Source organism: Rhinolophus sinicus, linkage group LG10 (assembly GCF_036562045.2).
Source record: "Rhinolophus sinicus isolate RSC01 linkage group LG10, ASM3656204v1, whole genome shotgun sequence".
Lineage (NCBI taxonomy): Eukaryota > Metazoa > Chordata > Mammalia > Chiroptera > Rhinolophidae > Rhinolophus > Rhinolophus sinicus.
Window position 1 is genome coordinate 66497168 of NC_133759.1, and position 12943 is coordinate 66510110.

Consider the following 12943-nt stretch of genomic DNA (forward strand, 5'->3'; position numbering starts at 1 on the left):
AGGTTTGAGTATTTTGTTTTGCCAGTGTAGACAGGCATGTATTTATGTATTTTTACATTTGTAAAATCAGGAATTTTTCAAGTAATGTAAATGTAACATACTAGTTTACTTACAAAGATACTTGAGCAGAATCTAAAGCTGCTACAGTGTTTGATTATGAGAAATGTAACGTGGTAAGGATGAAAATGCAACTTGTAGAACCAAAGGAAAAAAATTGGAGGAGTGTTTCAAATTGTCTTCTGAACAGGAGTTTCTTAAATGCATTGGTTTTGATTAAATGAAGCCCAGTTCTCTTTTGAGATTTGTGCTAATCATAAAATGAATGAATGCAAAAAAACACTTTGTAATTTCTTTTGCCATTATTATAATTAGGGCTACTGGATTATTAGCCTAATAAGAATACTAGGATGTATTGGTTAGAATACATCTAATATTTCACATTAAAAAATCAGTACACTTCTTTCAGAGTATTCTTTTATTTCAACTTGAAGCCTAGATTGCTTTGCAAAATAAATGTATTATTTTCATAATGCAATAAAATAAAAATTAGAAGAATATCTTTATGTGTGGAATTATTTTATTTGCTATAATAGTTCGCACACACCACTTCACCACCCACCCCACTCACTTCAGGTAGTTCAGGATCTGCAAGCATTTTCTGATCTATAGGGAGGAAAGGTTAATGCATTATTTTATTACAGCTCTGTTTCTTAAGTGATAGCAGTATTTTTGCAGAGAGGGTACATCTGAGTTGAATGGATGATTGTTCTTTGCTGTGCAACTCAGACCTAATATCTGACAAAATGCATACCATGTAAAAATTTCTCTTGGCGTAATTTGGCACTAGTCTGTTGGCACAGATCTACAGACAACTACATGCTATGAAGTGTAGAATTGCCCAAAGTTGACAGGATGGATTCTGTTTTCAATTCTGGATTCTCGTTTCTTTATACATAATTGGAGAGTGGGTGATAGTAGATAGTGTAACGTCTTTGGCTCTTAAATCAGAAGATAGTACTAATCATGTTTGTGAATTAAAATATTTTTGAATTTCAATGTATCATATTTAATCTCTAACATCCCCAGTTTACTAAATAGTATAGCTAGTACAGAGGTTTGGGTTAATGATAGGAAGATTGATTCTTTCACAGACTAGGCGTGAGGTGTGCAGTCTGGCTACTTGCCTGTGTAGAATGAAGAGTATATGGTTCCCTTATGTTCTGACAGTTTTAAAACAGACTTTCTAGTTTAAAATTAAGCATTAGAGTTTCTGGTCTTTGGATTTATTTGTAAACTTTCAAGGTTTTTCTTCCCAAAGGCAATTTCTTAAAAATAAGTACAAACACACGTCAGCAATTCCCGGTGTCCTAGTCTGCAAACCACTGGTTTATTCATTTTTATAGCCTCACGAGTAGTCCTGTGCTTGGCAAGTGTTAACAGTCGAAATCAAGTGGTCTTTGTGGATACTGTCCATACAGTCCACTTTGGATTCCTAGTTTTACCGATCGTGCAGCTACTTTCTGCCCACTTCAAGGGTGCTGAATTCATCCCTGTAGCCTTTCTTTGTTGCTAGGTTTATGGAGTTGGGAGCAGTACACACCCTATTGAATGTCCTTGACAGGAGTTCCATGTGCAGTTAGGCAGAATCGCCAGAAAATGTGCATCCCAATAACAAAACTGACTATAAGAACAGTTACCCCTGACCTATAGAAAGTAGAAAGGGACAACACCCCCTCACCTAATAGGGAACAGATGTTTCTATAGGTGGGAAGTTGTGTCTTGAAAGTTGCCAAGATCTGCTTACTTGATAATTTGGTCAATAATGTTTGCATCAAGAAACCTTTGTGGTTGAGTAGGCCTCCAAGTCTTTTAATGCAGTTTATAGTTGCTGAGAATTTGAAGGATAAATATGTGGTATTAGGCTGTCTTCATATCAGGTGATTGTTTTCATTGATTGTAATGTTACAGAATGATGATGGTGACTAACAATTCCTATGTGCATTTAGAAATGCATGCAATCTCCCACTTTCATCCTGACTTTGTACCTAAAATTAAGTTTGTTGGTTGGGATTCAGTATACAGTTTCTTGTATAAATTATTAGAAATGCAGCTAACTTTCAGGCCATTATACACGAACCTATTTTGTCCTAATGAGTGATTTAGTAGTTAAGCATTTATAATGTTTCTATTGGAAAATGTGGAGCAGTTCCTAATGTGGGTTTGTCAAAATGCCTCTTCCACAGTGTGGTCATGCAAGTGAGAACTCCATAGACTGAGGTGTGTCAGGAAGGATTTAGCAGCTTGCCAAATATGTCAGTTATTTTAGACTCAGGTTATTGATGTAGCACAAACTACTAAATATATCTTAATATTTGGTGATTCAGAATGCAATAGAATTCTCAGTGCCTTGTCATTAATGATGTTTTTGTATTGAATATTAGAAGTATTTAGGAGGTGGAGATAAGTTCCCAATATATTCTGTAGTTCCTTCTAAAAGTGAATAGAGCACAGAAAATTCTGTAGTTCCCTCTAAAAATGAATAGAGCACAGAAAATTCCAGATGTTTGAGGGTTCAGTTTGGATTCTATGTAATGCATTTATGGTTATCAAATTTCACTTATTGCAACAAATGGAGAAGGGAGAGGTACTCATAACACAACAGATGAAAAAAAAATATTTGTTTCTTATTAGGTGGTAACTTGTATTGAGTAGCTATGTATTGGGTACAGCAGAGGTGATAGGGTACAGCCCTGTCTTGTTCCTGATTGTAGAGCAAAGGGCTTCAGTTTGTCACCGTTAATTATGAGATTAGCTGAGGGTTTGTCGGCTTTATTTATGGTCTGACATAAATCTACTAAAAGAGTAGATTTATGACCTTTGAAGAATTCAGTCACTCTTAGGGAACAATATGCAATGCAGGTTTTTAATGGTGGCCTGTGACTTGAAGAGATGCACAAGAGAAACAGTGCACTTCTGACAGTCTGGAAAGGCTTCTCAGATGTGGGATTCTGCTTGGTCTTGAGAGATGAGCATGACGGGGAGGTAGCATGATTTAATGGGCAGAGACACATGGGAGTTGCAACAATAGGGGTTGAGTCATAGCTTCACTATCCTCAGCTGACACACCTTGGGTAAGTTACAGTATCTCAGCTTTGTTTTCCTCATTTATAAATGGGGAAAACAATAGTATCTACCTGGTAGGATTGTTGAGAGCATTCAAAATAGTTATGGGTACAAAGCTAGTTCTAGTCCAGGACCTGACATTTCTTTTAACAAAACAGGGGAAAATGTGTATTGTTCCTGGGGAAGGCAGTAGTTTTACTGGAATCAAAGTCGAAGTTGTTTCAATCCTAGTCAATTACCAGCATGGTAATAGCAAGCACTAATTGAGTACCTACTTTATGCTCCACATTTTTCTTAGCACTTGTCATGCATTACCTCATTTAACCTTCCCATCAACCCTATGTGATTAATATCTATAATATGTGATTATAGATGAGATATTTGAGGTGAAGAAAGACAACTCGCCTTGGCACTCTGAAAGTGGAAGTTCAGAATGAGAATCAAAAGCCCAGTGGTTTTTATCCATTATGCTTAGGTACTGTCTAGTCTTGGATGACGTAGAATTAGGGCAAGGGCAGCAGAAAGGAAGCTATTCCAGGAATCTGAACGTTCTCCAAGCATTTAGACTTGCACTCATTCAGGTACATCAGAAAGTTTCGTCAATCAGAAACCTAAGCTCTCGGTTTCATTCTCCATGTACTTCACCATCTAGCTACACCTTATTTTTTGTATCAACCATGTTTTCCCAGCTAAACGTTTGTGTACATTACCTACTTTTTAAATTTATTTTAAAAAGTAGATATTCTACACTTGACCAAAAATCGAAGAGCAAAATAGTATATACCAGACTGTTTCTGTCCTACTACCCTTGCTTTCAGATCCCTCAGTTAACATCTTTTCCCTCAACCACCAGGCAAGTACTCTTACCAGCGGGCATAGTGTTTGAGAGCAAGGATTCCGAGGCCAAACTTCTGGATTTAAATCCCAGCTTTGCCCTTTGTTGGCTGCATGATTTCTGTGTCTAAGATATTTACTTCATAGAGCTGTTAGTAGAATTAACCATTAGAAAAATGGTTTAAAAATTAACCATTAGAAAAGTGCTGGCATATAGCAAGCACTACATGCATATGAGTTAAAAATTTGCATTTTAAAAAATTTACTGTATCTCTCCAGATAGCCTTATTCCGTTGCAAGCACAAAGTGTTCTTCACGTCACTCCCTGTCCTTTGACTTCCCTTTCGATAGTGAAACCACATTACACGCATTGAAATCCACCTTGCCTTTTTATCCTTCACTATTATGTTTTTGTGGTATTTCTGCATCAGTACCTAGAAAGCTGCCCTAGTCTTTTTAACAGCTGCATAGTATTTCAGTGTATAGGTGAACCATAATTTATTTAACCGGCTCCCTTTAAGTAGACAGGTGATATTTTGACTTGTGGCTATTGTTTGCCTAGTTCCAGCAGTTTGACACTGACACTTAAAATGAGCCTCCCCACTGGGGGAAAAAAAAAACAACTAAACAAGCCATTGAACTTTATTCCTTATAGAATTAAGTAATGTATGAAATAGACACCCTTTCCCCAGGGGAGGATGTGGAATTATCTACCAGGTAAACCCCATACTGTATTTCAAGCCATCTAAAATTGTAAGATATACCATTATTGTATGCAAAGTAAAGAAATAAGTGACCTATTGAAATATGACAGAAGCTTAGTCATATTCCTGTGACAGGGCCAGTCACAAAAATCTGGCTTCACATTTTTTATCTCTTCTAATTTTGCAAATTCTCCACTGTCTGAACTTTGGCTTGTGATTCTGCAATTATGTTGGTGCAAAAGTAATTGAAGTTTAAAAGGTTAAAAATTGCAAAAACTGCAATTACTTTTGCACCAACCTAATAAAACAGTTCCACCTCTTGATGGGTACTGTCAGCCTTCTGTATCTGCAGGTCTGCATGCATGGATTCAGACAACCTTGGGTTGAAAATATTCTTAAAAAAAAAAAAATTTAACAGCAAGATCCAAGATGGAGGAGTAAATGCTGTGTTTGCCCCCTCCAGTGACCACATTAAAATTACAACCAAATTATAGAACAACCTGGAGAACCATCTGAGGTCTAGCTGAACAGAAGTTTTATAACTGGGAATATAAAGAGGTGGCCATGTCAAGACTGATAGGAGGGGGTGGAAATGAGGGACAGGCTGGCCCCACACATCCATGTGGTGTTTGAGAATTGGGAGGATTATCTTTGCCGTGGAGGTACCACCCCCAGAGAAAGAGGGTCCCCAGCTTGGAGTACTGGTGCTGGGGAGAAGAGCTCCCACAACAGCTGGCTGTGAAAAACTGGGGATTCCAACAGTCTGGGTGGGATAGAAGGCTACAAGAAACACTGATGCCCTCTTAATGGACCTGCAAATAGACTCGTTTGTTCACAGGCACTCAGCCTGGACTACAACAGAGGGACAGTGATTCAGGAAGTGTAAGAGACATGGGGAGAGAGTTTTGTGGCTGCAGGGCAAGAACTGGAGAGACAGTCACCATTTTTTCTTGTGTAGAATCCTCCCATGCAGCTAGGAAGTAGGCACCATAATTTCTGTGTTGAACCCTCCCCCACATGGCCAAATCAGAATCTGAATTGGCCTAGTGAGCTCCGCTGGCTCCATCCTGGTGACTCTCAGTGACCCCACCTCACCCAACTTGCACAATGCCAGAGGCAATTTCTCAGTGAGCAGACAGTCCCACTCACATAGCACTTTTCATGGGACAGCTATCCAGGGTCTGATGGCTCCAGGCAGCTGGTGGCTGGCCTTGGTGTGATCTAAGACTTTTGATAAGTAGCTTCAGCCTCAGGACTGGCACCAAACCAGAATCTATGTTAACCTGGTGAAACCTCTCGTCCCACCCTGGTCACTCCCTGAGACCCCCACCTCACCAACTCATGTAAGCACATGGCTTTATCAGTGGCTGAGCTGAATGGGATCTGGTGGGCAGCAGCAACCTCAGGGTGTCCAGAGCATTTTGTGGAGCTATTTCAGGCTTGGTACTGGTGGTAGTCATCCTCGGTTCACAGCATGGCCTCTTCCACACACCTGGATTAGCACAGACCCTGACCAGGTGCGTATCACTTTGTAGCTCTTACCAGATAGTCCCCAGCTAGTTACAGGCAGGGGAGTGACCTGGGCCTGCACCAGAGTCACTCCCAAGAGGTCCCAAACCAAAATACTTGGAAATCAGCCTCAAATCACAGCAGAGCACCACCCAATTAGCCCCTCTAGAGGCACACCTAAAGAGCAATCTCAACAGGCACCAGAGTCTGCCAGGGCAAATTCTGCTCCGAGGGGTAAGCTCCCCCCACAAAAGCCCTTCAACTGTGGACGTGGCCAAACCCCACAGCCAGTCAATGTGAGGGTAAATCCTAACCACTGACATACCAATAGCAATCAAGGCTCAACTATAACAGGAAGGCACACACAGCCCACATATGGGACAATCCTGGAGCACCTATTGAAGGTGATCAGGGAGATTGTGCCACTGGGCCCCAGAGGGCACCTACTAGATAAGTCCACCCAGCCATGACTAGGAGATGTAGCACATCTACCTAATACATAGAAACAACAACAGAGAGGCAGCCAAAATGAGGAAACAAGGAATTACATCCCAATGAAAGAACAGGAGAAAACCCTGGGAAAAAAAAATAAGTGGAGGCAAGCAACCTACCAGATGCAGAGTTCGAAACAGTAGTTATAAGAATGCTCAGTGAAGTTAAGGGAAGAATAGATGAACTCAGTGAGAACTTCAGCAAAGAGATAGAAAACATAAAAAAGAACCACTCAGAAATGAAGACAATAATTAAGATGAAGAATGCACTAGAAGAAATCACCAACAGGCTACGTTAAGCAGATATCACATCAGCGATTTGGAAGAGAATGTAGCAAAAAACACCTAATGGAAACAACAAAGGAAAGAAGAATTTAAAAAATGAGGATAGTTTAAGAGACCTCTGGGAGAACATCAAGTGTAACAATCTTTGCATCATAGGGGTAACAGAAATAGAAGTGAGAAAGCAAAAAATTCAGACTATATTTGAAGAAATAATGACTGAAAACTTACTTAACCTGGCAGAGAAAATAGGCATACAATCCAGGAAGAACAGAGTACCAAAAAAGATGAACCCAAAGAGACCCACATCAAGACGCATCATAATTAAAATGTCAAAGGTTAAAGACAAAGAATCTTAGATGGCCATTTCACTGGTGAATTCTACCAAACCTTCAAAGAGGATCTAATACCAATCCTGCTCAAACTCTTCCAAAAAAACTGAAGAAGAGACAGTACTCCCTAACTCATTTTATGAGACCAGCATTACCCTGATACCAAAACCTGGTAAGGACAACACAAAAAAAGAAAGCTACAGACCAATATCTCTGATGGATACAGATGCAAAAATCCTAAACAAAATTCTAGCAAATTGAATGCAACAATGCATTAAAAAGATTATTCATCACGACCAAGTGGGGTTCATCCCAGAGCACAAGGATGGTTCAACATACACAAATCCATCAATGTGATACATCACATAAAATAAAGGACAAAAATCATATGATTATATCAATTGATGCAGAAAAGGTATTTGACAAGATACAACATCCATTTATGTTTAAAACAATAAGATAGGTATAGAAGGAAAATACCTTAACATAATAAAGACCATAAATAAAGCTGACAAACCCTCAGCTAATCTCATAATTAATGGTGACAAACTGAAGCCCTTTGCTCTACAATCAGGAACAAGACAGGGCTGTACCCTATCACCTCTGCTTTTCAACATAGTGTTGGAGGTCCTCGCCAGAGAAATCAGGCAAGAGAAAGAAATAAAAGGCATCCAAATTGGGAATGAAGAAGTTAAATTGTCACTCTTTGCAGATGACATGATGCCATATATATAGAGAACCCTAAAGACTCCACCAAAAAGCTATTAGAAACAATCAACGAATAGAATAAAGTTGCCAGCTACAAAATCAACGTATAAAAGTCCATTGCATTCCTACATACTAACAATGAAATCTCAGAAAAAGAAATTTAAAAGAATAATCCAATTCCTTTTGCAATTGCAGCAAAAAGAATAAAATACCTAGGAATAAACTTAACCAAGGATGGGAAAGACCTATATGCTGAAAACTATAAGACATTTTTAAAAGAAATTGAAGAAGACACAAAGAAATGGAAAGATATTCTGTGCTCATGCATTGGAAGAATCAGCATAGTTAAAATGGCCATATTACCGAAAGCAATATACAGATTTAATGCTATCCCCATCAAAATCCCAGTGGCATTTTTTAAAGAAATAGAACCAAAAATCATCAGATTTGTTTGGAACCACAAAAGACGCCAAATAGCCAAAGCAATCTTAAGAAAAAAGAAAAATGCTGGAGGTATCACACTCCCTAACTTTAGCTTGTACTACAGGCCAACAATAATCAAAACAGCATGGTATTGGCAGAAAAACAGACACATAGACCAATGGAATAGAATTGAGAACCCAGAAATGAAACCATATAAATATGGACAGATAATTTTTGACAAAGAAGCAAAAACATATAATGGAGAAAAGACAGCCTCTTCAATAAATGGTGCTGGGAGAATTGGAAAGCCATGTGCAAAAGAATGAAACTAGACTGCTATCTGTCACCATGTACCAAAATTAATTCAAAATGATCAAAGACTTAAGCATGAGACCTGAAACAGCAAACTGCATAGAAGAAAACATAGGTACTAAACTTACAGACCTTGGGTTCAAAGAGCATTTTATGAATTTGACTCCAAAGACAAGGGAAGTAAAAGCTAAAATAAATGAATGGGACTATATGAAACTTAAAAGCTTCTGCACAGCAAAAGAAACCATCGACAAAATAAAGAGGCAACAAACTGGATGGAAGAAGATTTTTGCAAAGAGTGCCTCCGATAAGGGTCTGATATCCAAAATATACAAGGAACTCATGCAACTCAACAACAAAAAAACAAACAACCCAATTGAAAAATGGGCAGAGAACTTGAAGAGACATTTCTTCAAAGAGGACATACAAATGGCAAATAGACATATGAAAAAAATGTCAACATCACTAATCATCAGAAAAATGCAAATAAAAACCACAATGAGATATCACCTCACCCCAGTCAGAATGGCTATCATCAACAAGACAAATAGTAACAAGTGTTGGAGAGGCTGTGGAGAAAAAGGAACCTTCATACACTGTTGGTGGGAATGCAGACTGGTGCAGCCGCTATGGAAGGCAGTGTGGAGGTTCCTCAAAAAATTATGAATAGAATTACCATATCAACCAGCAATCCCTCTCCTGGGTACCATCTCCTGGATATCTACCCCAAAAATCTGAAAACATTTATACATAAACACAAGTGCGCTCCAATGTTCATTGCAGCTTAATTTACAGTGGCCAAGACATGGAAACAACCAAAATGCCCTTCAATAGATGAATGGATAAAGAAGTTGTGGTATATATACACAATGGAATATTATTCGGTGGTAAGAAAAGACCAAATAGGACCATTTGTGAAAACATGGATGGATCTTGAGAGTATATGCTAAGTAAAATAAGTCAGACAAAAAAAGCAGAGAACCATATGATTTCACTGACATGTGCTATATAAACCCAAAACAACAAAAAGACAAACAAATGAGACATAGACAATAGTGGTTACCAGAGGGTAAAGTGGGGGGGGGGTGGTCGATGAGGGTAAAGGGGATCAAGTATATGGTGATGGAAGGAGAACTGACTCTCGGTGGTGAACACACAATGTGATTTATAGATGATGTAATACAGAATTGTACACCTGAAATTTATGTACCTTTACTAACAATTGTCACCCCCAATAAACTTTTTTAAAAAATGGCTGAAAGAAAGAAAGAAAGAAAGAAAGAAAGAAAGAAAGAAAGAAAGAAAGAAAGAAGAGAAAGAAATGAAATCAGATGTAACTGCCAAAAAAAAAAAAAAACAAAGATCAGAGCAGAAATAAACAAACTAGATTCTGCAAAAAAAATACAAAGGGTCAATGAAACCAAGAGCTGCTTCTTTAAAAAAAATAAAATTTAAAAACCTTTAACCAGACTCAAGGGAAAAAAAGAGAGAACATAAATCAGAAATGAAAGAGAAGAAGTTACAGCCGACACCACTGAAATAAAAAGGGTTATATAAAAAAAAATACTATGAACAATTATATGCCAATGAATTGGACTATCTGAAAGAAATGGATAAACACAGAAGTATAAAATCTTCCAAGACTGAATAAAAAAGAAACAAAATCTGAACTGATGGATTACTATGAATAAAATCACATCAGTAATCAAAAAACTCCCAACAAACAAAAGTCCAGGACCAGATGGCTTCACAGGTGAAATTTACCAAACTTTCAAAGCAGAATTAATACATATCCCTCTCAAACTGTTTCAAAAAATTCAACAGGAGGGAAGGCACCGAAGCTCATTTTACAAACCCAGCATTACCCTCATACCAAAGTTGTTACAAAAAAACAACAACTATAAGCTGATATCCCTGATGAACAGAGATGCAAAAATCATTTAAAAACAATATTAGCAAACTGAATTCAACAATACGTTAAAAATATCATACACCATGATCAAGTGGGATTTATTCCTGAGATGCGAGATTGGTTCACTATGTGCAAATCAATTAGAGTGTTACACTGCATTAAAAAATGAAAGATAAAAATCATATGATCACATCAATACATCCAGAAAAAGCGTTTGACAAAATCCAGCATCCATTTATGGATAAAAACTCTAAGCAAAGTGGGACTAGAGGAAACATACCTCAACATAATAAAGACCATATACAACAAACTCACAGCTAACATCATACTCAGTGGGGAAAAGAAAAAAGCATTTTCCTTAAGATCAGGAACAAGACAAAGATACCCACTTTCACTACTTTTATTCAACATAGTATTGGAAGTCCTAGCCACAAAGATCAGAAAAAAAAAATTTTTTTATGTATCCAAATTGGAAAGGAAAATGTAAAAATGTCATTATGCGCAGATGACATGATACTATATATAGAAAACCAAGAAATTCCACCAAGAAACTATTAGAACTGATTATTGAATTCAGTGAACTAGCAGGATAAAAATTGAATATTCAGAATTTGTTTGCATTTTTATACACCAATAATGAACTGTCAGAAAGAGAAATTCAGAAAATAACCCCATTTAAATAACTAAAAATAACTGAAATAATGAGGAATACATTTAACCAAGGAGGTAAAAGACATGTACTCAGAAAACTATAAGACACTGAAGAAAGAGACTGGAAAAGATACAAATAAATGGAAGCATATACTGTGCTCATGGATAGGAAGACTTAACATCATTAAAATATCCATACCACCCAAAGCAATCAATGGATTCAAGGCAATCTCTATCAAAATACCAAGGGCATATTTCACAGAACTAGAATAAATAACGTTAAAATTTATATGGAATCACAAAACACCCTAAATAGCCACAGAAATCTTGGGAAAGAAGAACAAAATTGGAGGTATCAAGCTACCTGATATCAAACTATTCTAGAAGACAATAGTAATCAAAACAGCATGGTACTGGCATAAAAACAGACACATAGGTCAATGGAACAGAATAGACAGCACAGAAATAAATCCACACCTATGTGGTCATTTAATTTATTACAAAAGAAGTGAGAATATACACGGGTAAAGACAGTCTAGTCAATAAATGGTGTTGAAAAAAATGGAGAGACACATGCAATAAAATGAAACTAGATCACCTTCGTAAACCATATACAAGAATAAACTTGATGGACTAAAACCTTAAATGTAAAACCTGAAACCATAAAATTCATAGAAGAAAACATAAACAGTAAACTTTCTGACAATGCTCTTAGTTACATTTTTTTTTTTTTTCTGATCTATGTCTTCAGGCAAGGGAAACAAAGAAAAATAAATAAATGGGAATACATCAAACTAAAAAGTTTTTGGAGGACTTCATGTCAAGATCTCCTCTCAGGACCATATCAGAATTACAACTGAACTACAGAACAACTATCATTGAGAATCACCTAAAGTCTAGTTGAACCAAAGCCCTACAACTAAGGACATGCAGAAGGAGCCACCTCAAGACTAGCAGGAGAGGCAGAGATGCAGAAGGGGCTGGTCCCATGCCTGCATGTTACCATTAAAAATCAGGAGGGAAAATTCAGCTGTGGAGGTTCACCCCCGGAGGAGCAAGGACTCCCAGCCCCACACAAGGCTCCCCAGCCCAGAGTTCCAGTGCCTATAAGAGAAGTCATGATAACTTCTGGCTGCGAGAAACAGCTGAGATTGTGGCTGGGTGAAACAAGGGCAGCTGGAGTCCCAGGCGCTTTTCTTAAGGGGCCAGTGCATGGAGTTACTCGCTGATGGATTCACTCATTCTGAACTCTAGTTCTAGGGCAGCAGCTCGAAAGGTGACGGGGACATATGGGGAGGAACTGAGTTGTCTGGCTTCAGAGCAAAGGCTAGAGGGGCAGCTTTCTCCCAGGTAGAGGAGCTGGCAGAAGCCATTGTTTCTTTGTTGAGCCCTCCCCCTTCCCAGTGAGCAGACACAGGCAGCAGCCATGTCTGAGTCTCCATCAACCTGTCTAACACCATTTGATTGTCCTTGTGATTCCCTGAGATGCCGCCCCACTCAACTCTCAGGGCCAACCAAGCCAATTCCAGTGGCTTTTCTGTATAAATGATTCGTCTTGGCTCATGCTGTCAACTTTCCTAAAATCTCTCAAAGGTTTACAAAACCAAACAAAGAGCATCTGGCTTTGGTATGTCCAGTACATCTTGCTGAGCATCCCTGAGC